General features: G+C 35.8%; 1 protein-coding gene across 21 annotated transcripts in view; it reads right to left on the bottom strand.

Annotated features, from left to right (window-relative positions):
- Positions 1 to 11457, bottom strand: part of BAZ2B (bromodomain adjacent to zinc finger domain 2B) — a 336353-nt gene extending 324896 nt beyond the window's left edge. For 17 of the 21 annotated variants that reach the window (XM_061395815.1, XM_061395887.1, XM_061395846.1 and 14 more), the window contains exon 1: positions 8883 to 9099. The gene's annotated coding sequence lies outside the window, so the exon portion shown is untranslated. Of the gene's footprint in view, positions 1 to 8882 lie in introns of all 21 variants that reach the window. The other 4 variants (XM_061395981.1, XM_061396001.1, XM_061395906.1 and 1 more) reach the window with 4 other exon arrangements.
- Positions 11458 to 24478: the final 13021 nt, after the last annotated feature.

The raw sequence follows: 24478 nt of genomic DNA, 5'->3' as shown, positions 1-24478 counted from the left end.
GTAATTATCTTAGGACAACAACAATGAAGTTAGGAAAAGTCTAATCATGGAAAATGAAGACTTTAAATGAAGACTTTCTTTTACATTTGAGTATGAATTTTTAAATTTTTCTTTTTCATATTCTCTACTCTTTGTGGAATTTTCTATTATAAGTGAAATTCAGTACTGATGTAATTTAAAGTAAGGGCTTATGTTTTTACTTTTTGCCCTTATGGATATTCCTATTATTGACAGTGCAGCCAGTCTGTCTGGCTGTCTTCATTTATCCAAAGGGACTAAAAGAAGTAAAAGTGTTTTCTGAGTCAGAGGCATCAAACTCCCTTGGAAAGCTAGTTCCTCACCACCAAATCTAAAAAAGGGAAGCAGCAGTTCTTAGCAATGTTCAATGCACTAGGTTTCAAGAAAAAAACACTTATAAGAGCATAAGAAAAGAATGAGGGAGAAGAAAGCGGTTCTGGTTAATCTTACATTAAACACAATAAATATTTGAGTAACTCTGACCAGAAAGGGCAGTTCTGTCAGTTTTAACCTTGCTTCCACAAACAACAACCCTATCACTGAAATGGATGATTTGAAACTGATTAACCCACCTTCTCCAGAGAAAGCCAAGCAGTCAATTTTGAAAGCAATGGAAAAGCAGGACCCCGTAACATTCTCTTTTCCTTCAAAGGTGACCCCAATAATGTTGCACAACTACTCCACATGCCCAACAGACCTAGTTTGAATTAATTTGTCCCATAGGGGGCTCATGCTGTCCTGTTTTAGTTGGATACTTCTTCCAGATCCCTGAATATTCAGTTTATTCATCTTCTTGGTCTAATTCAAAGCTGTCTAAACCAAATAACCTTTTCTAATGATTCTAGACAAAAGTTATCTCTATCCTACTATGAGCTTTCACAAACTTTATTCTATGGCTCACCAAAAGTATGCTTGAAGGCAGCATACAGTACAGAGTTGATGAATGAAGGCAGCTGCCGTCCTTTTCCCAAATTATTAGTAGAAGAGGAATAAAAGTGCATCAAATACCTGATTCTCCTGTAGTTGCAGGTACTGAGTCAATTCAGCTTTCAAGTAATGTCTAAATTTTCTACTGTTTTGTTGAGCTTCTAATATTTTTAAAAATGAATCCATTACCTCGCCTTTCTTTTTATCTAAATATAATTACCTGTTATATAATGAGAATCAGAAAAGGGAGACAAAATCCTAAACCTTCATTTTGGTGAAAATCCGAGGACTTCGCTCTATCTGATCTACCAAGAAGTGAAGAAGGAAGGGAAACTAAACTCATTTGAAATTTACTTCCTTTTACACTAACTCAGCTTACTCTTTGTTAAACTGTGAAAGAGCAGGGAAATAACTGAAAGGTCAATAGTCGAAAGGCAGAGAGAAAAAAAAGGCATAGAATAATTCACAAAGTGATCAATGTAAACTCAAATAATGGCAAATTAACTATATAAAGTCATTATCCTACAAAATGTAAAACTGAAACTTAACATATCGTCCTTTAATAACCTTTCAATTTATTATTTAGAAAAAAGTGCAGCCTACTATCAGCTAGATTAAATTTGGCCATATATTCTGTTATATTACCAACATATCCAGCCATTTGTGAAGGCAAGAAAGAGTAAAATGCACTCTTAGGATTGGTACTCAACCTTGAAGTGCTGAAAGCTACTTTATCATCTAGTGTGGGGACAAACACATGCAAGCACATGTGAATCTAACACTGTGTTGTATGGGAAGCTCAATATAATCACCACCACTGTAAATCACTCAGGTATCACTTATTTTAACATACACAAATCAAGGCAAAGCACCCTGTGATTCCTACCAGAATATCTGAAATCACATTTAACATTTTCTCCTCTTACAGTTCTCTTTGAAAGCTTGAGATACAGTGGTTTTCTTCTCTCTTTTCAGTCACTACTAGGCAGCACATGTAGGAAACTATTAAAGCTGGACTAGCTTACGCATGTCATTTCAATACTGTAATAGCACAGCTGTGCTTTATATTCCAGAAGTGACCTAAAGGCAGAAGAGACTCCTAAATTTTTTTAGAGTTAGCATTATTCTAATCCAATTATAATGTCTTGCTGATTTTCTTTTCTATCTTGCCTCATATCACTCAAAACTAAAAGTACTATCATTTTTCTACATATAAGATGAAACTGTTTTACAGGTTAATTAATCACAATTTATTGTTTGCATTGTTTCTTAAAACTATACCTAACTAGTAAAATATAATTAATGATATTTTCATATCAAAGATAATTTGATTATTCATCTATGGACAAAATCATAAAACATACTTTCCAAAACATACAATGTCTGTATAATCTTTGTTTGGGGCCAAAATGAGACATATGATGGGTAATATACATTATTGACCTTTTACATTTAGTTCCTTCAAAGCTTCTTTACTTTATTCAGCATTTAGCTTAAATGAAATATTTAAAATTGAAGCTGTTCTATGTTGCAAACACAGCTAAAATGAAGAGCTGCTGTAGCAGCAGTGACCAGATTTTAAATGCAGGTAGATCAATAAAAATAAAAAAAAATATCCACTAAGCACAGGCTCCATGTGTGAGTGGAATGGTTTATAATAGCTTGCAAATGACTATGTGCTTGCTGTAACCAGCTGTTCTTAAATTATGAATATGCAACCAATTCATGTTAAAGCCAAATCCCAGCACTATTTCTACAGAGAAATCCCAGTAGTTTTGCTTGTTCTACATGTTAGCTCTGTTAAGGATACAAATAGCAGTAAGCTTCTGAACAAATAGGACCAAACTATTGGCATTTCATGCACTGGGTCCATTATCACAGCAGGGGATGTCAATCATTGGTACATTCCTATAACAGCTCAGGCAATATGACAATGATCTAGTAGGAAAAAAAATCAAAATCTCTGCAGCATACTCAAAGTCCTTCTGACAACCTAATGCTTTCTGACTTCAGCCAATCAGATTGTCAGATCTGACCTACAAGAAGACTTGCATCAAGCTTGAAACATTTAAAAACATCAATCATAAAAACAAAGACAGGACATTGAATTATACAGTATTAACCTCCAGGGTTTGCATACAAAGACCTTAGATTTATTTATGTCCCAGCGAGTTAAGAGCTTCAGGACACCGTTCCTTACACCAAACTGACTGCCAATTTGATGAACCTTTCTGCCCTCAGCAGGAGTGCACCGTCTTTGATTAATGAGTGCATGCTTGTGGGAAAGTGTTAAGAGGAGAAAACAGAGGAAAAACACACAATTATGTCTACACATCACTAAAGTACAATAATCATCTATAAACAAAATGCTTTTTTCTTACATACATAAGCATGTACACATGTATACACATAAAGTCAGTAAAGGTTCTGATCTATGTATTAGCTCCATTACTATTATCTCTAACATTTAATTTTCATTTGAAAGGCATTAAAAAACCAAACTACAAGCCAAATGTCCTAAGTTATAAATATAACTTTTTAAAGCATTAATTTTATTTAAAAAAATTAAAAACACTATCTTACAGAGTAAATTTTTAAATATGTAAGATAAAACCAGTAGTTTCATCTTATGTTCTTAAGAGCCATTCATTTAAAAAAGTGCAGTGTTTAACTTAAAAATATCAGATCTCTTAAATATTTTACATCTCAGACTATATTATAATGCCACAAATCATATCACATTTAAAACAGATTTAAAAGTCATGTTAATTCACTTTCGTTTAAGCTCCATATGTAATTGTAAATTAATCAAATATATTTATTGCTCATTATTCAAAGTTAACAGAGTCAACAAATAAACTTACAAAAAACTTTTTGACTCTTCTGTTTAGAACTGCTTTCCTTTAAGAAACCCAATGTGGAAAAATTCCTACTTAAATTTGAGATGCTTATTTGCACTACAATTAAAATTATATCATTTCTAAAAATGAGCTAAGCACTGATATTCCTTAAAAAAGTTTAATTTAATATACAGCTCAATTTACCATTTAGAGTATATGAATATCTGACATGATACAAATATTTTATGAGTAAATATATTTCTTAAAATTTGAATCATAGGCTAAGGTAATAGAATAATTTTAAGAAACTGCATGATGATTATATCAAATGGTTATATAAAAGTAACTATTATTACCTGAGTATAAAATTTACCTTTAGTCTCAGTAATGTATGATCTATTTAAAAGAAAAGCATTTTCATAAACTTATGATTTCAGGAAATCATAATTCAGGAATCACTCAGCGGTGTATTTTAAGTGTTTAAATTTGTTTATATTGTCTAAGAAGTCCTTTTAATGGGATTTAACTCAGCAAATTATCTATTCTAATCATCAATTTCACATTTTAAGAATTTCTTTTAAAGGTAAACTATTTTAAGTATGTTACAAATGTCATGCTCTGAAAAACTGTTAGTCTAAAGATTTTAAAATTAAAAATCAATAAATATTGGAACTAAAAAATATCTTTTAACATAGTGATAAGTTACATTTTATCCTTAAACTCATCATCCTTAAGCTTTTTACACAATTTTTTTAAAATGTGTTTTCTTCTGTTGAGATTATCACTCTTATTCTCCCCCTCTCCTATCTCCTCTCCCTCTGAAGAGAAAAAAAAAAGCAAGTCATTAGAAAAAGCTGAAAACGCCTTGGCACCAATGGGATGATCTGACACCATTTTAGTACCACGGTATGACAGTTGCAACTACCAATAAAAGTTAACTAATAAAAATATAATTTCAAATTTTAAAATCTTAAATTATTGCTAGTCCATTACTGAATGTTATTTTACCTCCTCATAAAGGAAATTAAACCCTACATTGCCCTTTTTGTCAATAACTATTCTCTCTTCTGATTATCTTCTATAACAAAAGTTTAAAGAAATGTTTAATCAAACAAGTCAACAATTTAAAAGCACAATATTTTTAAAGACTCATGATATAAAATATTTAATTAAATGGAATAAAAAATTTCTTAACCTCACAAGGTAATTAATCTCTCAGAATATCAGGTTAATTCAAAATCATTAAACCTTGATAAAATTATTTCCTACAGGGATCAAAATCACCACATCACTTTGTGCTAAATCCTATCTTCCTTTGATAGGTCTAAGGAGGACTAGTTCAAAAACTCACAAACTACAGCTCAAAATCCTTCTTTGATAAATCTTTACACTTAAAAGTAATCAAGTTTTATAACATACTTTGACTAATTCAAGGGATAAGACAAAAAACTAAACTTTTGTGCAACTGTAATATCCTACATCTTGTATAGTAACACAAAAGTAGCAACAAAGACATTAACAATTGCAGTTCAAGCTGGGAGTGACTGTTCTGTTTCAATTCAATGACACCACTAATGGCTTCTTAGCAGTTCCATGAAATCAACCAGCTGTCAAGTTGATGCATCAGAAGGAACAGTTATGCACTCCCATAAGAAAAAGCAACACATCAGGATGTTTGGCAAAACATCTGCTCCTTTACACTGTAGTTCTATAATAAACATGCAAACAAAGAAATGGGAAAAAGGGCAACAGAATTAAAATTCCAAGGTTTCCATTACAGTCTCATATGCATTTTAAATAAATGGCTTACAAAAATAAAAACAAATTTCTGCCAAGTTGAATAAGTTATTTTAAATCTTTTGAAAATGCAAAATATTACTCAGATTCTTCTAGAAAGGCAAAACTACATATAAATTGTTCCATTTTTAAAACTGAGAGTAAACTATAGTTACCAAGTAAAATCTTATTTTACATACAAAACTCAAAAAGTATTACTAACATATGCTTCTTTCATTTAATGTGTTTAGTAACTTATGCTAATAGTATTCTAATAAATGCATTTTCAAGACTGAAGAGTCTAAAAATAATTGTTCAAGAGTGTTTGAAACAGTAAATGCTGCTACAGTTCAGCCTTAGTATAACAGATAACAGCAAATATACTATCCCCCTGTATTTCAAAATATGTATCTACTCCTATTTCTGTCCAAACCATTATATGAATACAACATTAAGTTCTTACAAATAATTCCCTATTTTAAAGCATATAATTTTCTTTAAAAAAAGAAAGAGAAAAACTCATCATCACAGGCTTTACATACTTTTACATTCACCATTCATTTCAAACATCTATAAAATCTGCTTTTTTCTGTCTGAAACTTACAAGAGCCTCGATGTGTGGAAGTTATTGATTATGCAGCAGAGTGACAATATGTACAGTGTTTACAATAGGTGTGAGACATCAAACGTACTTAACTCCCATTTTCTTAAACTGCTTATCCTCTGTGCTTGCCATTTATAATCTGCCAAATCTTCTAGTCCTTTGTTGCATGTATAATTTAGAACCATCTGTTCTATGTGCTTTTAACTATTTAAACATTTTTCACCTACCTACGATTCACATAAATGTCAGACATTCAATTCAGTCAAGCTTTCTGTATTGCGTTTTACATAAAGCAAATCTCTAAATAAATAGCATAGCAGATAACACCAAATAAGACTGCTACAGCGATAGAAACATACCATATACAACCTAAGTTTTTATGTGTTAGACAAATCTTTCAATGTACTTGGAATTGTTTCTATTAGCTTTTTTTTGAGTTAATGGTAGTCAATGTTTTTCCCCAACCCAGAAGACAAAGAGAATGCAAATTAAATACAGACAGTTTCATGTCCTTGTTAGAAGAGAAGTAAATATGCTGACTGAAAATGACTACAGGAGATAGAATTCCACTTTCCCATTCAATTTGCATTGCCTCTTATTTATATACCAGTCAGTATATCATTAAGTTTGATCATGTGACCAACCGAACTTTAGTGAGGGGAAAAACTATTTTAGACAAGCAAATTAAAACACAAGTTTTTATTGTTTATCTTTTCATAATGGCTGACAAAAGAGCATATAACTTGAGATTATAAAATATATTTTTAAATCAATGTTGCCTTTTAAACACTAACTATATTTTCACCAATCATTTTACTTAATATCTGCTACTATATTTTTAAAGTATCCAGTATCTCCAGCTTTTTTTGAAAACTGTACCTTCAAAATGCAAAGAAATATGTAAAAAAACAGAACAGTTAATTACAAGAAGTGATCTAGGTCATCTAAAATAAGTATACATAAATATTAACCAAGCTGATTAAAGAAAAATCCACAGGAGTGGAGTAAATAAAAAAGGAAACATGCAAATATTCAAATCCTTTAAAGTATAAAAAACATATACACAAAAGCCTGCTAAATACCAAAGACCACTGTTTCCACCTTTTTTTCGCACAGTTTTCCACCTGTTACCAAAACATAAAATGTGCAGACGCCGAGGGCTCATTTTGAGAGCAGGACACAAAAATAAGCAGAACAGCTTATCGTTAACCTGTAAGTTACATGGTCCTTCACATGGTCGCTTAAAACAGGGAAAAAATTAAGCGAAAAATTTACTCCTGGTAAAATTTCTTCATAAAGTTTACATGACGTCACCGGGCCCCCTGAACATTCCCTAAACTTTGAATCTTAACCAGACACACTTTTTGACTTTCTGAGGTTTCTTCCCAGTCTTTGAAAAATAAAAATTAAAAAAAGAGAGAGAGACTTGAGAATAAAAATTGCCCAAGATGGCGAAACGCTTGTTGTTTAGAGGGCAGAGGGAAAAAAAATGGAGGATATTGTAATATACACAAAGGGATAAATTTCAGCAACTCGGCCAAGGACTGCAGCTGCTTCTCTCTTTATAAGGAAGCAACACACAAAAGATAAATACAGAAGGAGAGAAAAGAAGGGAAAATCTCCCAAACAGCAGGGCCAGTTCTGACTCTCCAAACATTTCCTTCCTTTCCCAAGTCCCATTTCTGAGGTTCGTGGAATTACTTTAAGAGAAGAGGAGCCGCGAATGGGAAGGGAGCGGGGGAAGGGGAGCAAAAAGATTAAAAGAGCGAAGAAGAGTTGAGAACAGGAGGCAGCACCCGGGGAAGAACTGCTAGGAGACAGACATTACTGTAGGAAAAGCTATGCTCCTCTAATCTCTACGTACTGAAACAGACTTTCCAGGTATCCAGATCTTTTCCCAGTTCCACCTGCCCCTACTCCCACCCCACCCCACCCAGCTCACTTTCGGTAAACTCCCAAGCCCCAAGCTACTCGGGGAGAGAGAGCAAGAGAGACCCGAATTGGGGGGTGGGGGGTGGCAGGCGCAGCTTATCAGTCCTACAGGGAAGAGGGGGCGGAGGCAGAAAAGGGCAGCAGTAGGCGGACTGGGGGGGGTGGGGGGGTAATCTTGAAACTACCCCGGCGGGGATGGGGGGAGCAGCGGTTATTCCCGGGTAGGAACGGCGATCGCAACCGTGCCAGAGGTGATTTTTTGAGAAACCAAACTGTTGGCGGCGACCTGAGCGCTGGAAGCCGCAGGGAGGAAAAAAGACACGCGAAGCGCCGGCGGCCGAGCAGGGAGGCCGGCACAAAGGAGGCGGACTCGCGGCGGCAGCGTCTGCCCACGCCGGGGGAGACACGGCCCCGCGGCCCTGCTAGACCGAAGTCCCGCACTGGCGGCTACGAATAAAGTTTACGTTCTCCTGAGACCGCACTCCCCACCTCCCACCCAGGACCGCGCATCTCCGCGTCCTCCTCCCCCAAACTGCAATCGGGACCCCGAGCACCACCCCAGCCTTCCAGCCAGCACAACAAAGAGACACACCGACCGGCGAGGGTAAACAGCCGCGGCCGGGCGGGCAGGGCGGGCAGGGCAAGCGCCTCCAGATAAGCAACTCCGGAGTCTAACCCACTCGCAGGAGCGCAGTTTCTTCTCTTTTTCGGTTTCAAACGGCTTTACAATATTTGGAATTTTCATCTTCACCCGCACCCCTCACACCCGAGGATTTTAAACTCACCTTTACTTTCGAACTGAGAGTTGGCGGTGGATGGGATTTTTGCCTTCCCCAGATGGTTAAAGGTTACGATTTTTGTTTTGGAAACCCCACCACCTCCTTATTTCTATTATTATTTTTGCAAGAAAAGTATAAGGAGAGTTGGAGTGGAGGTGAGATTTGTGATCGGCAAAGCCCTGGACGCCCTCCTTCTCCGTCTTCCGCCTCTCTCTCTCTGATTAGTTCCTATCCAGCAGCAGATTGAAGCAGGAGATGATTCTTCTCAAGGTTTGTTCAGCAGCTTCACTTCTAGGCGAAGGCTTCATGAACCAAGTGACGTCAACCAACAAGGCTTCTCTCTCTCTCCTCTCTCTAACAATGAAAGTTGCTGTTAACAAGGGAAAAAAGAGAGAGAATTGTTTATACCATTTCAGTTCCAATAATAAATGACCCATCAGCTCCTAAAGTAGCCAAGGGAGGGGAGGGGGTGACTTCTTCCTCCAAAGAATCCTGTAGCTTTGAGTTTGCACCGATTCTTCTTCCAGGAAAAAGTTAAGGAACTCTAATGTTTTGTTTTACTTTTAAAAGTAGAGAAGACAGAAAATAGGATTGAAAACGTAATTTTTTAAAAAAAGTACACGGGCGAATAGGGAGCGTAGATTAACAATGTTCACCTAAACTTTGTAAACTCAGAATTTGGTTAAAATCTAAAAGTCAACTAAATGTAATATGTTTGGAACTCAAAATAAAAAGCAGGACGCAAAATGGTCCCAGGATAAAATGCTACTTCCCTAACCCGGGAAGGTTAAGCTGCTATAATGTTTATGCACTGAGTTAAAATTTAAATAAAACGTTAAAATAATAAGTCGTTTTAAAGTTATACGTTAAAACTTCAAAAGGTAACCTCAATAGTCCCCCCTACACACACACTTGTGAGAAGGCAAAAAAGGTGGGGAGAGGATAGCTAATTGTAGGAATTAGAACACTTAAAATACCAAGTTAAGACTAGGTAACCTATTGCTCCATCTTTAAATTACACACGAGGTATGCTATTTGTCTACCCCACAATTTCTTCTAACTTCCTATTTTTTACCCTTCCATTTTCATTTTCCTCCACTAATTTAAACATCCTGAAACCAATAAAGTTGAACTAAAGGTGAAGTACACCCCATCCCCTCCTACAGCACACCACCCTATAGTTTCCTAAAAAAAAAATTTTTTTAAAGGCCTTATCCTTAGTAATGCTTTATTACCAAAGAAGATAAATAATTAAATTTTTTTCACTGAGGTAGTGTTTTCCCCCTGGAACACATTAAAAGTCCCAAAAGTTCATATAACTAAAAACTGCATAATTTAATCTTCAGGATGAATAGTAAGTGAAAGGCAACCTATAGAAAAATAATTTGACCATATATGTGTATTTTGTACATGCATATGTAGATAAATGTATCTTAAAAGATGCTATTGTTTTATGTTTCCTCTTCAGCCACTGGCTGTGATTTTAATTGTGCTGGAGGATCTTCATTAGTATTAACACATGGGGAGATTTCACAAAGCTGCTTCATTAGGAAAAAAAAAAAGCTTGGCAGACTAGGTCTTTTTGCATGCACTGAGAATGTCAGCCTTACCTCGGTCATTTGTAACATAATAAGTGCAAGTACAATGATTGCAATGCAGGAGCACTGGGGGAAGGGCAGAAATACTGCCTGTCTAATAGGGATATCTGAAAAGAAGGCTGCTCATTACATAGTAAAATGTATGCTAAAAATTAGTGAAGATGATGTCTCAGGAGACTGATGCTAAATAAATTAATGTGCTGATATGTTTTTAATTATTATTTTTGTAATAGTTTATTTCATTCTCAGGATTCACATTGAGCAGCAAAGCTGTGCTAGCACTTATTGATTTTTTTTCCCTGCCACATTCCCGGAATACAGATTTTAATCATTTCACTACACCACACTCAGTAATTTCATTAAAAACTGGAACCTTCCATCCCCAGAAAACCATTTAATTTCAATGACATACAATTCTGGTCTTAGCAGAAAACTGTCTCCACAGTAAAAGCTGGCCTAAGGTTCAAATGCATAATTTAATCCTGAGTTTTCCATGCTCTGCATTCCTTTGAAGCTATAATTTGAGTAACTACCTAATAACTGTAATAAGGATAATAATTTCCTTATAATATATTATTAACTCATATTTAATTAACTCAAAGGCCAAGTTCTGTACATGTATGGCTGGGTCAACAGTTCCACAATATCAAAATTTACTAATAATGTTAAAGAAAACTACAGATTCCAGTATAAGTGTGGAAAGCTAGCATTTAGATATTACTTTAGCAAAGTAACATGTAAAAAATATGATGCATTTTATATAATAGGGGTCATTACTTATAACAGTATTTTTAAATATTTGGAAGTAAACAGGACAATTCACTGGTATTTCTGTGTGTAAATAAAGTATTTTAATATTAATATTTCAACAATCTGTCAATCCGTTTCAGACATTTTGTCTAATCATTAGCATTACTGCTGAAAATATTCAATTTTGGAAGGATAAAAAGAAATAGCTAGATTCAAATTGTTTGAATTTTCATATAAAAATTCTCTTAAAACATTTCTCTGGAAATAAAGTTGTGGCACACTTGAATAACTTATATAACTAAGAATGTATCTTTTACTTAAATACTTTTAAAATAGACTGCAAAGCATAATTCAAAGTTTGGTTCCAATAAAATGCTGAAATAATAATACTGGCTTTGAAGATGGCACACTGGCTTTCCAGACAATGTTTCATAAGAATATGTAATTTACATTGCCTAGTTTTTACAAAAAAGCACCTGTGGGGAAAACTGTTTAACATAAGAAAACTTATTTAGTAATTAAAAATTTTAATATATGCCTAATCAATAGAAAATATGGTACACAGATAATGAAAGTGACTAACTTACATATACATGTATAATTTCAAGTTGAAGCCATATATAACACAAAGTTGTTTTTCTCTTGGTTGAATAATGAAGTAACTTAAGAGTGTCATCAAATGTTGAAATAAAGGGTAAATGTGGTAATAATAAAGAATTTGATTTTGGTATGTTTAAGATATTTAAAAACTGTATTTTTATTATCATCAAGGGCTCTTTACATAGTTTGAAAAATATTTTTTAAATACAGTTGACAAGTGAAAAACTCATAGATGGATATAATAAAATGAATTTATGTATTTTAATAAAAACTTCAATTTTTATATTAAAATATGTTTAAAATAATTTGGTGTTATTTGGTAATTCAAATATATTACTATCCAATTTAATCTATACCTTTAAGACTGATTTTTAAAATAATGAAATATTAAAAATTTTAAACTGGATTACTCTAGTATTTGATACCCACTTACTAGGAAGTTATGGTTAAATTATTTTTAAATATGATTCTTTCCCTTTTCCATGTTATCACATTTGATTATTTCAAAGATGACAACATAGTCATAGAGTTGGGGGGGTGGAGAAAAAATAATTATAAGTTATAAAATAATTTGGCTCCCATAGCACTGTTTCTTCTACTTAAGTTCATCATTTAAATTAGTACTTGATCATGTACAGAATTATAAAAGAATTTAATGATCAAATAGATCTTTTCCAATATAAGTAAAATCCTATATGTGATATACACCTAGACTAATTATTCATACCAATAATTATTCTAAATTAGTACCATAAATTAATTATTCTACCACTATAGACTAAACTGTACTTTTTTTATAAAGCATTATCTATTCTTAGGACCAAGACAGAACTTCATAAACAGGAAGAGATAAAGATGGACAGGTATCCTATTGTAGGTTCGGTTACATGGACCTTCAGAGAGTAAGGAACTCTCATGTGCAGAGAACAAAGTCTAGGCTGACTACAAACTACAAAAAGCCAAACGAATGAGAGATCTTAATAGTAGAACCACCTGGCCACTGTCATGTCTTGTTTCTGTTTCAATCAGTACAGACTAATGAAGCTTTATTTGTTTTCATTCACTGAACAAACATTTGAGTGCTTGCTATATGCTATGCACTCTGCTAGAGGCTGGAAAACACATGAAAGCTCACATTCTGGTTGATGTTGAAAGTGTGAAATTTCTGGGAGATCAGAGACTTACAAAAATCACATTATAAAGATACAAATAATAAAGTTTTGCTAGAATAAAGAGGATGGATCTACTAATTCTAAGAGTCTATATAAAAGCTTTATCAAAGAAAGGCCATTTGAACTGCATCTCAAATACTGAGAGCTTTCCAGGCAAAGAAGACAGGAACAAATTCTAAGTGAAAGAAAGAAACCATTAATTTAAATTATAAAAGCTACCAGGTCTGATGTCCATCCAGTAGTCAGAAATTCAGTGTAACAGGAATACTCAGTGTGAGTTGTAAAATAACAGGGACTAAGGAGGAAAACCAGGGATAAGGCCTTATGTCCCTTGGTTGAATTTATCCTGAAAGCCAACAAAGGTCAGCAAAGAAGTAACATGATCAACATTATTTTTAGGAAAAAATTAACTGTATAGATAGTGCAGATGATAGACTATATTATGAAGAGGTATCTTAAGAGACCATGAGAAAACGGTAAAAGACAGTGGTACTGGAGGTTTAAAGCAAAGTAAAATGTAGATTTTGTGACAAACTGAGTTAAAAGGAAGGATTAAAGGAAAACTAAATTTCTGGCTTAGGGAACTGGGCAAATGCTGCAGTCATTTAGTCAGGTCCAGAATACAGAATACATAAGGGAAAACAAATCATAAGGTGGTCTGGAATTAGAACTTGAATTTATGCTTTATAGGTCATTTTTAAATGGGATTATTAAAATCAACTGAACAGTTTTTCAAAATGTGCATACCCAGGCTCAATATCTAGAGACTCACTACGTCTGGGTGGGGTCAAGTGTTTATTTTCTTTTTTAAAAAAACTCTTGATAGTGCTTCCAATAAACACTGCTGATTCAGAACACTGTTACAGAACTTCCCTGGCAGTCCACGGGTTAAAACCATGTTTCCACTATAGGGGGCACAGGTTCCTCCTGGTGGAGGTGCTAAGATCTTGCAAGCCAGGTGGCCAAAAAAAAAAAAAAGAATGCTGCTACCAGCATAAATTGATTATAAAATTCATTTGGAATAAAAAAAAAAAAAACAAGAAAAGCCTAGAAAACCTTGAAAAAGAACATTGAGAGTGGAGGGGGGTGTCATATCACATATTAAATATGCTATAAAGGCTTAATAATTTAATGGTAGCATTGGCACATGAAAAAAAAAAAGACCAATAAAATAGAAAGTTGAGAAATTACCCAAGTGCATATATATGGAAATTTAACATAGATAAAAGCTGTATCTCAAAGCAGTAAAGAAAAGATGGACTTTTTCATAAGTGGTGTTGAGATAACTGAGTAGTCATAAGGAAAAAGATGAATTTGGATCTGTTCCAAGAATAAATTTCAAAAAGATCATATTTAAATATAAACATTTGAACCATTCAAGTACTAGGAGAAATTACGAGTCAATTCCTCTGTAAGTGAAGAATAGGGAAAATGTTCCTGGCAATGGTCAAAACTAGATGAAGTGAAAATATGAAAAACATTGTAACAGACAATTTAATAACCCTACATATAAAGAGTACCCAAAAATGAATAAAACACCAACACCCTGAGAGAAAAATGGCAAGAGATATGAACAGACATTTCACAGAAAAAGAAATGCAAATGCCCCTTAAATAGAAACATTCTCAACCTTCTTCATAAGAGAAATGCAAATTAAAATCACTGATATACTATGTCTCACCCAACAAATTGGCAAAAATTCAAAATTTTCACAGCACAGCCTGTTAGTAAGGCAGTTGTGGGGAAAAGGAACACTCTCAAATATTGCTTGTTAAACTGAAAAGTAGAAAAAGCCCAACAAAAGAGATGTTCATGGAATCTAGCAAAGTTACATATACATTTTATTTTTTGTCTGGCAAATCCCACTCCAAGAATCTGACCAAAAAAGAAGTTATTCATTGAAGCATTGTTTCTTATAGCAAAAGTTTCTATGAAAATTAATACAGAAGCCTCAATAAAATGTAGTCTGAAGGTCAAAAGAAGGAGCTGTCACCCATGTTCCAGTTAAAGTCCACACAGATCCCAACAGAAGGAGACACCATGCATCTCCAGCTGGAAGTAATATGGTTTTACTACAAATGCCAGCAAGAGGAAGACATCTCTTCCTTCCTGGCAACAGCTCAGCCAATGGGACTGTCACAAGTCAGTCAATTAAGAGCTGTTACACTTTGCACTCTCGGTTTCCTCAATGGACTTTTTATCAACATCTCTCCTGACTCTCCCATCTCCTCTATAAGAATTTTCTTTCCTTTGCTTTATTGAACTTGCTTGTGGTTCTTCACACAGTTGCATCTCCCAAACTGCAATTCTGTGTTGCTCCCTAAGAAACCCCATTTTGCTGGTAAAATAACTGGTTTTTCATTGTTTTAGGCTAACATATGGAAATAACCCAAAAGTCCATCATAGTGAAATGGTTGAATAATTATGATACATACATGCAGTGAAGTACTATGCAATTTTTAAACGGGAATAAAGAATATATGCAATATAAAGTAATTCACTGCCTACTCCAGTATATATTGTTGAGTAAAAATATCAAAGTGGGAAAAAGCATCTATGGCATATTACCATTCACCTATCTCACTTTTTAAATTAAATGAAAAGTCAAAACCTTAAAACACAGTGTTAGTGGCTCAGACGTGTCTGACTCTTTGTGACTCCATGGACTGTATGTAGCCTGCAAGGCTCCTCTGTCTATGGAATTCTCCAGGCAAGAGTACTGGAGTGGGTTGCCATTCCCTTCTCCAGGTTATCTTCCCAACCCCAGGGATCAAACCCAGGTCTCCTAAATTGCAGGCAGATTCTTTACCACCTAAGCCACCAGGGAAGCCCTTAAAAATGGTTACCTGTAAAAAAGAAGGGAACAGAGGAGCAAAGATGGAATAACAGGAAGTTTTCTCATAAAAATGTGACTTCAGAAACATAGAATATATATAATTTACAAATTATAAAACAAAAATACATTAAAATTTTAAAGTGATCCCATCTAAATAAGTGAACTTAATTATATATGGAGTTGGTGGCATAACCATACAGAGAATATTCTAAGTGACTTTAAACATAGTAGTTTTTATCTTCTTTTTTGGCCACACCATGCAGCATGTGTGGAGAAGGCGATGGCACCCTACTCCAGTACTCTTGCCTGGTAAATCCCATGGACAGAGGAGCCTGGTAGGCTGCAGTCCATGGGGTCGCTAGGAATCGGACACAACTGAGCAACTTCACTTTCACTTTTCACCTTCATGCATTGGAGAAGGAAATGGCAACCCACTCCAGTATTCTTGCCTGGAGAATCCTAGGGACAGGGGAGCCTGGTGGCCTGCCATCTATGGGGTCGCACAGAGTCAGATATGAAGCGACTTAGCAGCAGCAGCAGCAGCATGCAGCATGTGAGACCTTAGTTCCCTGGCCAGGGATTGAACTTGCATCCCTTGCATTGGAAGCACAGAGTCTTAACCAGTAGACCACCATGGAAGTCCCAGGAATTTTTAAAAACCATATTCAAACACTTAACAGTACTTTCCTCATATGATTTAAACTAAGAAATAAACTTTAAAGCAGCAACAACAAAACAATAACTTAAATTGTTATCCTCAGCCACAGTTTTGTGATATTAATTGGTGGTGTTATTGTAATTAGGGGCTTCTTAGGTGGCTCAAGTGGTAAAGAATTCTAAAATACAGGAGCCACAGCAGACACAGGTTCGATCTCCTGCGTCTACAGCGAGATCCCCTGAAGGAAGAAATGGCAACCCACTCCATTTTTCTTGCCAGGATAATCCCAGGGATGGAGGAGCCTGGTGGACTACAGTCCATGGGGTCACAAAGAGTTGGACATGACTAAAGCAACTGAGCACGCACACACAAGCACATTCTTGTAATTATATTGCATGCATAGTCTGAGAAAAAGCAAATGGATAATTAAGTTGGTGTTTTGGGTGTGGGACAAAAAAGGACAGATGTAAAATCAGTGAGTTACATAAAAATTATGTGATCACGAATTTGAACTGGATATATCAGAATAAACTATAATATTTTACATTTAAAAATATATGTATTTCTTAGTTCTGCCTAAAAACGGGGACTATGCAGTAGCAACTAGCACATACTTTTATATCCAATTATTGACAGTAAACAACATTTGCCCCTGAAACAGATCCCTAGAAGCAAAGGCTGATTCTAGGATAGGAAATGTTCAAGGTAAGCCTAAAATATCCTATCATACTATTAATCATGAAAACTATCAAAGATTACTGGGGTAATGTAAAAGGACTTGAGAATAAATGTGAAAAAGCCAACTTGAATTGGTTCCCACTGGCCAAAGATGAGACAATTTAAGCTTTTTAAGAATAACTAAAATGGACTGCAACGTAACATACAACTTAATACATAATTTCATAATGATACTTTAAAAAAACTCATTATTCACCTTTGAAGAATGCTAGAGAACCAACTCATTATTTTGAAAATTGGTAAATAAAGGAAACAATTTAAGTCTTTTTCAACATTTCATACCAAATGTACCTTTCAGTTCAGTTCAGTTCAGTCACTCAGTCATGTCCGACTCTTTGTGACCCCATGAATTGCAGCAAGCCAGGCCTCCCTGTCCATCACCAACTCCTGGAGTTCACTCAGACTCACGTCCATCGAGTCAGTGATGCCATCCAGCCATCTCATCCTCTGTCGTCCCCTCCTCCTCCTGCCCTCAATCCCTCCCAGCATCAGAGTCTTTTCCAATGAGTCAACTCTTCCCATGAGGTGGCCAAAGTATCGGAGTTTCAGCTTTAGCATCATTCCTTCCAGAGAACACCCAGGACTGATCTCCTTTAGAATGGACAGGTTGGATCTCCTTGCAGTCCAAGGGACTCTCAAGAGTCTTCTCCAACACCACAGTTCAAAAGCATCAATTCTTTGGCGCTCAGCTTTCTTCACAGTCCAACTCTGACATCCATACATGACTACTGGAAAACCATAGCCTTGACTAGATGGACCTTTGTTGGCAAAGTAATGTCTCTGCTTTTGAATATGCTATCTAGGTTGGTCATAACTTTCCTTCCAAGGAGTAAGCGTCTTTTAATTTCATGGCTGCAATCACCATTTGCAGTGATTTTGGAACTCCAAAAAATAAAGTCTGACACTGTTTCCACTCTTTCCCCATCTATTTCCCATGAAGAGATGGGACCAGATTCCATGATCTTAGTTTTCTGAATGTTGAGCTTTAAGCCAACATTTTCACTCTCCACTTTCACTTGCATCAAGAGGCTTTTTAGTTCCTCTTCACTTTCTGCCATAAGGGTGGTGTCATCTGCATATCTGAGGTTATTGATATTTCTCCCGGCAATCTTGATTCCAGCCTGTGCTTCTTCCAGCCCAGCGTTTCTCATGATGTATTCTGCATAGAAGTTAAATAAGCAGGGTGACAATATACAGCCTTGACGAACTCCTTTTCCTATTTGGAACCAGTCTGTTGTTCCATGTCCAGTTCTAACTGTTGCTTCCTGACCTACATACAGGTTTCTCAAGAGGCAGATCACGTGGTCTGGTATTCCCATCTCTTTCAGAATTTTCCACAGTTTCTTGTGATCCACACAGTCAAAGGCTTTTGCATAGTCAATAAAGCAGAGGTAGATGTTTTTCTGTAACTCTCTTCATTTTTCCATGATCCAGCGGATGTTGGCAATTTGATCTCTGGTTCCTCTGCCTTTTCTAAAACCAGCTTGAACATCTGGAAGTTCACGGTTCACGTATTGCTGAAGCCTGGCTTGGAGAATTTTGAGCATTACTTTACTAGCGTGTGAGATGAGTACAATTGTGCGGTAGTTTGAGCATTCTTTGGCATTGCCTTTCTTTGGGATTGGAATGAAAACTGACCTTTTCCAGTCCTGTGGCCACTACTGAGTTTTCCAAATGTACATTAGGAAACCTAATTTGAAATTGTGTTTGTATGTATTCATATATATGTATAAAGGTGTGTATATGTATATATATATATATGTACCTGTGTACATACATATATGTAACAAGATTTGAACATAAGATTTAACATTTTTTTAAATGAAATGTTATTTGCCTGTACTAACAGATATTGTGATCAAGCATATGATTTACCTGTGAGTTTCAAGGAAAATGAAACAAAGAGGGTTCAGGATACTATTCTTGTCTGGTAAATAAGAAAATAAGCAATTCATTAAGACAAACTTAAAACCTTGGAGTAAAATATTGAAGTTTGAACCCAATCTTATAGCCAATGCATAAACATCATCTATATGGTCTTTCTCATAGTAATACTCTGTAAAAGCCAAGGGCATGGATGACTACAATTAAGTTCACTGCATTAAATAATTAACAAGTCAGTCATATAAGGCTATGTAGGTTATGCATGGGATCACTAAAGGGGCAGCAGCATAATGAATCCAAATCATACAACCACATGTAGTCAAAAGTTAAATCTTTAGGAATTTTGCAAACTACTTTTTAAGGATGAGATGGTTAGATAACATCACTGACTCAATGGAGAATAGTTTGAACAAACTCCAGGAGACAGTGAAGGACAGGGAAGCCTGGCATGCTGCAGTCCATGGAGTCACAAAGAGTCAGGCAAGACTTAGCGACTGAACAACTTTTTAAGCATAGCTATTACTAAAAAGTAATATCTTCAAACATATTAAAAACAAATACAACTCATCACTTATTTTATTATGCTTTACTAGTATCGATGTCCTCAAGGTTATTCATGCCAACTGTAATATGTAGAAAAAATGATACAATGGTGTGTCACTGCCCATCTCTTCCCAACTCTATTACCAGTGACGTCACATTGGTAGCTTGAAATAGACCACTGTGGAAATGTTTACAATCTAGAAATCAGCAAACACTACAAATCGGGGCATAAGCTTAATGTTTTATTAATAGTGTAGACTTTAAAAAGTAGTTTTAAAAAAGTTAATAAACAAATTTAAATTATAACACTGAAATAGCACAAAAATGGAGAAATAATTTTCTAAACCATTTTAAAACTATTAACAAATTGTGAGAAGTCACATCATTGATGAAAAAAGTAAGGACTGTTTCATTTTCATCTTACTCTTAGATAAAAATATCAATGACTATGTATGTTAGCACTACATTCTTCAACAACTGCACAACTATAGGCTGACTACAAATAGGGCTACAGAAACAAGAATTTGGTAAAAATCAACCAAAGCATTCTGTAAGAATCAATTGGCTATCTAGATTTTACAATACAGTATTGTATATGCTATTCTTTGTAAGTTGTATATATTTTTATGTCCAGAAAGATTTACCAGTACACCTTTGTTGGGGAGGACCACAGTCACTAGACCTTGAGGAGCGCTCCGTCCAACGAGAAATGAGAATACTCGAAAATACCTGGTACAACGTGTTAAATACTCTAACAGAGGTATTGAAAGTGAAAGGAGGACACATTGCATGCGCCTGTGTGCTAAGGGGCTTCAGTTATATTCAGCTCTTTGTGACTCTATGGATTGTACCCTGCCAGGCTTCTCTGTTAGAAGTGGTTATTTTTTTCTGGTCGAGATGGGGGAAGGAAAATGCATATCCTGACTTGTGAAAGAATCCATCTCATAGTAATAAAAGCTTCTTTGCATTATAGTCTGTCCTAATGTATTATTTTCAGCACTAAACTCTGTAATAATTTAGCTCTGAAAGGCAGTTTTTAAGCTCTACAAGGTACTGATACATGCCTTGGGGCAAGCCGTCTGAAATCACAGAAACAGTCTTTTTTAGGGTCATGAAAGTTATTTTATTTTATTTTTATCCACATGCCCTGTGGGATCTTAGTTTTACAACCAGGGACTGAACCTGGGTCAGGCAGTGACAGCATCAGTCCTAACCACTGGACAGCCAGGGTATTCCCATGAAGAAATATTTTAATCTCATATCTGATTTCAAAAATTCACAACTACCTGCCCTCTTGACAGCTAGCCTGTTTCAGGTCGAAAAACAAGTTTTCTATTTCACAGCATTTTGAAGAATATACACTCAAGGACCAAAATTCAGTCATAAGCACAATTTTCATGATTTCCTTTAAAAACTGAATCAAGATCAAAGTCCATATTGTTTATAGACAGTTGTGTTCTGGGAATAATGTACTATGAGAATTAATAGTCAACAGTCAACTCTAACTTTTAGTGTAGTTATGTTTCTGTATTCTGCTTGTACTCTGTCAACACTGAATCCAACAAACCTTTTCCAGAAAAATCTTTGGTTCAAAAAATAATCATAAAGCAAATTTTAAAAATTTCTTCCCCTTTAAGCATGAATAGTTAGTGACTAAAAATAAAAACAAACAAGTTGTCTAGGACTTCTCGCTCATCAATAATAAAAGGCTCATGTGTGCTCCTTATATAGAAGGTGTCATCTGACTATAAAGTTTCGATTAGCATGTTATAGAACAGATAGACTATGCTTTCTTACTATATATCATTGATATTATAGTGTCTCAAAGTACTACATTAAAGGAATTTTGCCAATAGTTGATTCTGAGTTCTCACTAGACATAATATTTATTATTTTGCTGCTGGTTTAATAAACTTGGCACTGTATGGTTTTATATCTGCTTTTGCTCTGAGAAGTACAATATTGAATTAATACTTCCTTCACTTTAGTGTCTTCTCCATCTTTAGAGAAAATAATACTGGAAGGCGTTATTTTGTATCTGTGGGATGCTTTCGTTATTTCAACACAATAGTTTACCAAAAAAAAAAAAAATGCCATTATGTTTTCTTTAAAAGAGAATCAATGACCTTAAAATATCCTAGCCCAGGGAATTACCTGACAGTCCAGTGGTTAGGACTCCACATTTCCACTGTAGGAGGCACAGTTCACCCCTAGTTGGGGAACTAAGATCCTACATGCTGCACAGTGTGACATGTGTGTGTGTGTGTGTGTGTGTGTGTGTGTGTGTGTGTATAAATGGGCTTCTCTGGTGGCCCAGATGGCAAAGAATCTGCCTGCAATGTGGGAGACCTGGATTCAAATCCTGGATTGGGAAGATCCCCTGGAGTAGGGAATGGCAACCCACTCCAGTATTCTTTCCTGGAGAATCCCCATGGACAGAGGAGCCTGGCGGCCTATAGTCCATGGAGTCACAAAGAATCAGCGACAACTGAGCGACTAAGCATAGCACAGCACACACACACACACACGCACACACACACACACACACATATATATTGGCCACACTATGTATACATTTAAGTATAGATTATAGATATATATGTCTATGTATATATATATACAGTATATATTTTAGTACTTCTCTCCACACCCCCCTAATATATTTATAACCTTACTCTCTTTTCCATTCTTGACTGAAGAGAGTGAATTGGAGAGTGAAATTATCCTCTGAGAGGCAAATCAAATGATAGAAGCACCTGGAAACAATTTATGTTGAATCTTTCAAAATGACAACCAAAAAAACCTTATGAACTGTGAATTATTTAGTATGGCCAAAGAATCAGAAGAGAGGAGCTTTTTTGGTAGCTTTTATGTGTGGCTTTTGTTGGAGGAACTGGGTTCAGTTCTTTTCAGATTTTCTTAGGGGAAGAGCCCTTGAGATTTTGACCGTTCCCTCATTTCAGGACTCCTGAAGCCTCTGCTTCTGCCAGGAAATATCCCTAATCCTCACATATCATCTTTCAGACATTTCTTCCCAGCGGCTTTTTCTATTAAACATAGTTAAAAAAATAAAGAAAGAAAGAAAAATGTAAGGAGATTCTATACAGTTATTCCTCTACTACTTCATTTGTGTTAATGATAAATCTCAAGATCACAGTTAAGCTTGACATTAAGATAAGATTTGGGGAGTAAATGTGGGGCTGGATGCCATTCTGCTGCTACTGCTGCTAAGTCGCTTCAGTCGTGTCCAACTCTGTGCGACCCCATAGACGGCAGCCCACCAGGCTCCCCCGTCCCTGGGATTCTCCAGGCAAGAACACTGGAGTGGGTTGCCATTTCCTTCTCCAATGCATGAAGGTGAAAAGAGAAAGTGAAGTCGCTCAGTCATGTCTGACTCTTAGCGACCCCATGGACTGCAGCCTACCAGGCTCCTCCACCCATGGGATTTTCCAGGCAAGAATACTGGAGTGGGGGTGCCATTGCCTTCTCCGGGATGCCATTCTAAGCTTTGGCAAATCTGTTTCTTTCCTCAACTATCATCTTTTGAAACATATGACATTGAGATTCTATCATTTCTTATTTCTGATTACTACTGATGCATGCTTTGTTTTCTTCATTCCTCTGGTTCTGCTCTTTTTTTTTAATTGTTGAAGATCATATGAATAGGTATCAGAGGGAAATTCTGTAGTTTCTTTCTACCATCTTTACACAGTCTTATTTTTTTGGCCGGGTGCTGGGCCACTGCAGTGAAACCCTGGAATCCTAACCACTAGGCCACCAGGGAACTCCCCCTACACAGGAGTCTCTTTTCTTAATTGCAAACATGCTTAATTGAAGGCATATTAATTATATTTAAATGATAATGACACATAATAACAAAATTTATAATCTTGAAGAACTTTGGTCTTTAGAACCTAAAATCCTTTAATACATCCTCTAATTATTAGATCATATCATGTATTCTCTTCATCATTTAATTGTTCCTAGATTACTTAGTGAATACCTATTATGTGCCAGATACTATTCTAGGTGCTGAAGACAAAGCAGTTATAAAAAAAAATAATAACCTGCCTTCATAGGACTGACTTTCTAGTGGGGAGAGACAGGCAATGAAGACACAAGCAAACACATAGTATATATCAGGATCACCAAGGGCTGATCTGTAAAGGGTCAAATAGTAAATGTTTTAGGCTTTGGAGGCCATGTGTCTCTGTAAAAATTACTTATCTTTGTCACTGTAATGAAAAACCAGTCATAGGCAACATATTAAAAGTGGGTATAGCTGTGTTCCATGAAAACTTTATACAAAAACAGGTGGGAGCTAAATTTAGCCTACTGGCCATGGTTTGCGCATTCCTGCTATATATAATTTTGATAAATATTATGGAGAAATGTAGGGGAAGCAATATGTACAGAAGTTCTAGGAAAGCTGAAAAGGGGCCTTACTCATGAGACATCTGAGCTTAGACTTTTTTAAAAGGGAGGGAATAAGGCACACAGACATATAGGGGAAGAGCTTCTCAGGCAGAGGGGAAAAGATTTACAAATGTCCTGTGGCAGGAGCATGTTAGTCTGTTTTGTTGTTAAGTTCCGAAGTCATGTCCAACTCTTTGCGACTCCACGGACTATATAGCATGCCAGGCTCCTCTGTCTTCCGTTATCTCCCAGAGTCTGCTGAAATTCATGTTCACTGAGTTGGTGATGCTATCTAATTATCTCATCCTCTGCCACCCCCTACTGCCTTCAGTCTTTCACAGCTTCAGAGTCTTTCCCAATGAAGTGGCTCTTTGCATCAGGCGGTCAAAGTATTGGAGCTTCAGCTT

This window comes from Bos javanicus, chromosome 2 (assembly GCF_032452875.1).
Source record: "Bos javanicus breed banteng chromosome 2, ARS-OSU_banteng_1.0, whole genome shotgun sequence".
NCBI classification, from domain to species: domain Eukaryota; kingdom Metazoa; phylum Chordata; class Mammalia; order Artiodactyla; family Bovidae; genus Bos; species Bos javanicus.
This window is presented reverse-complemented; position numbering and strand designations above follow the sequence as displayed.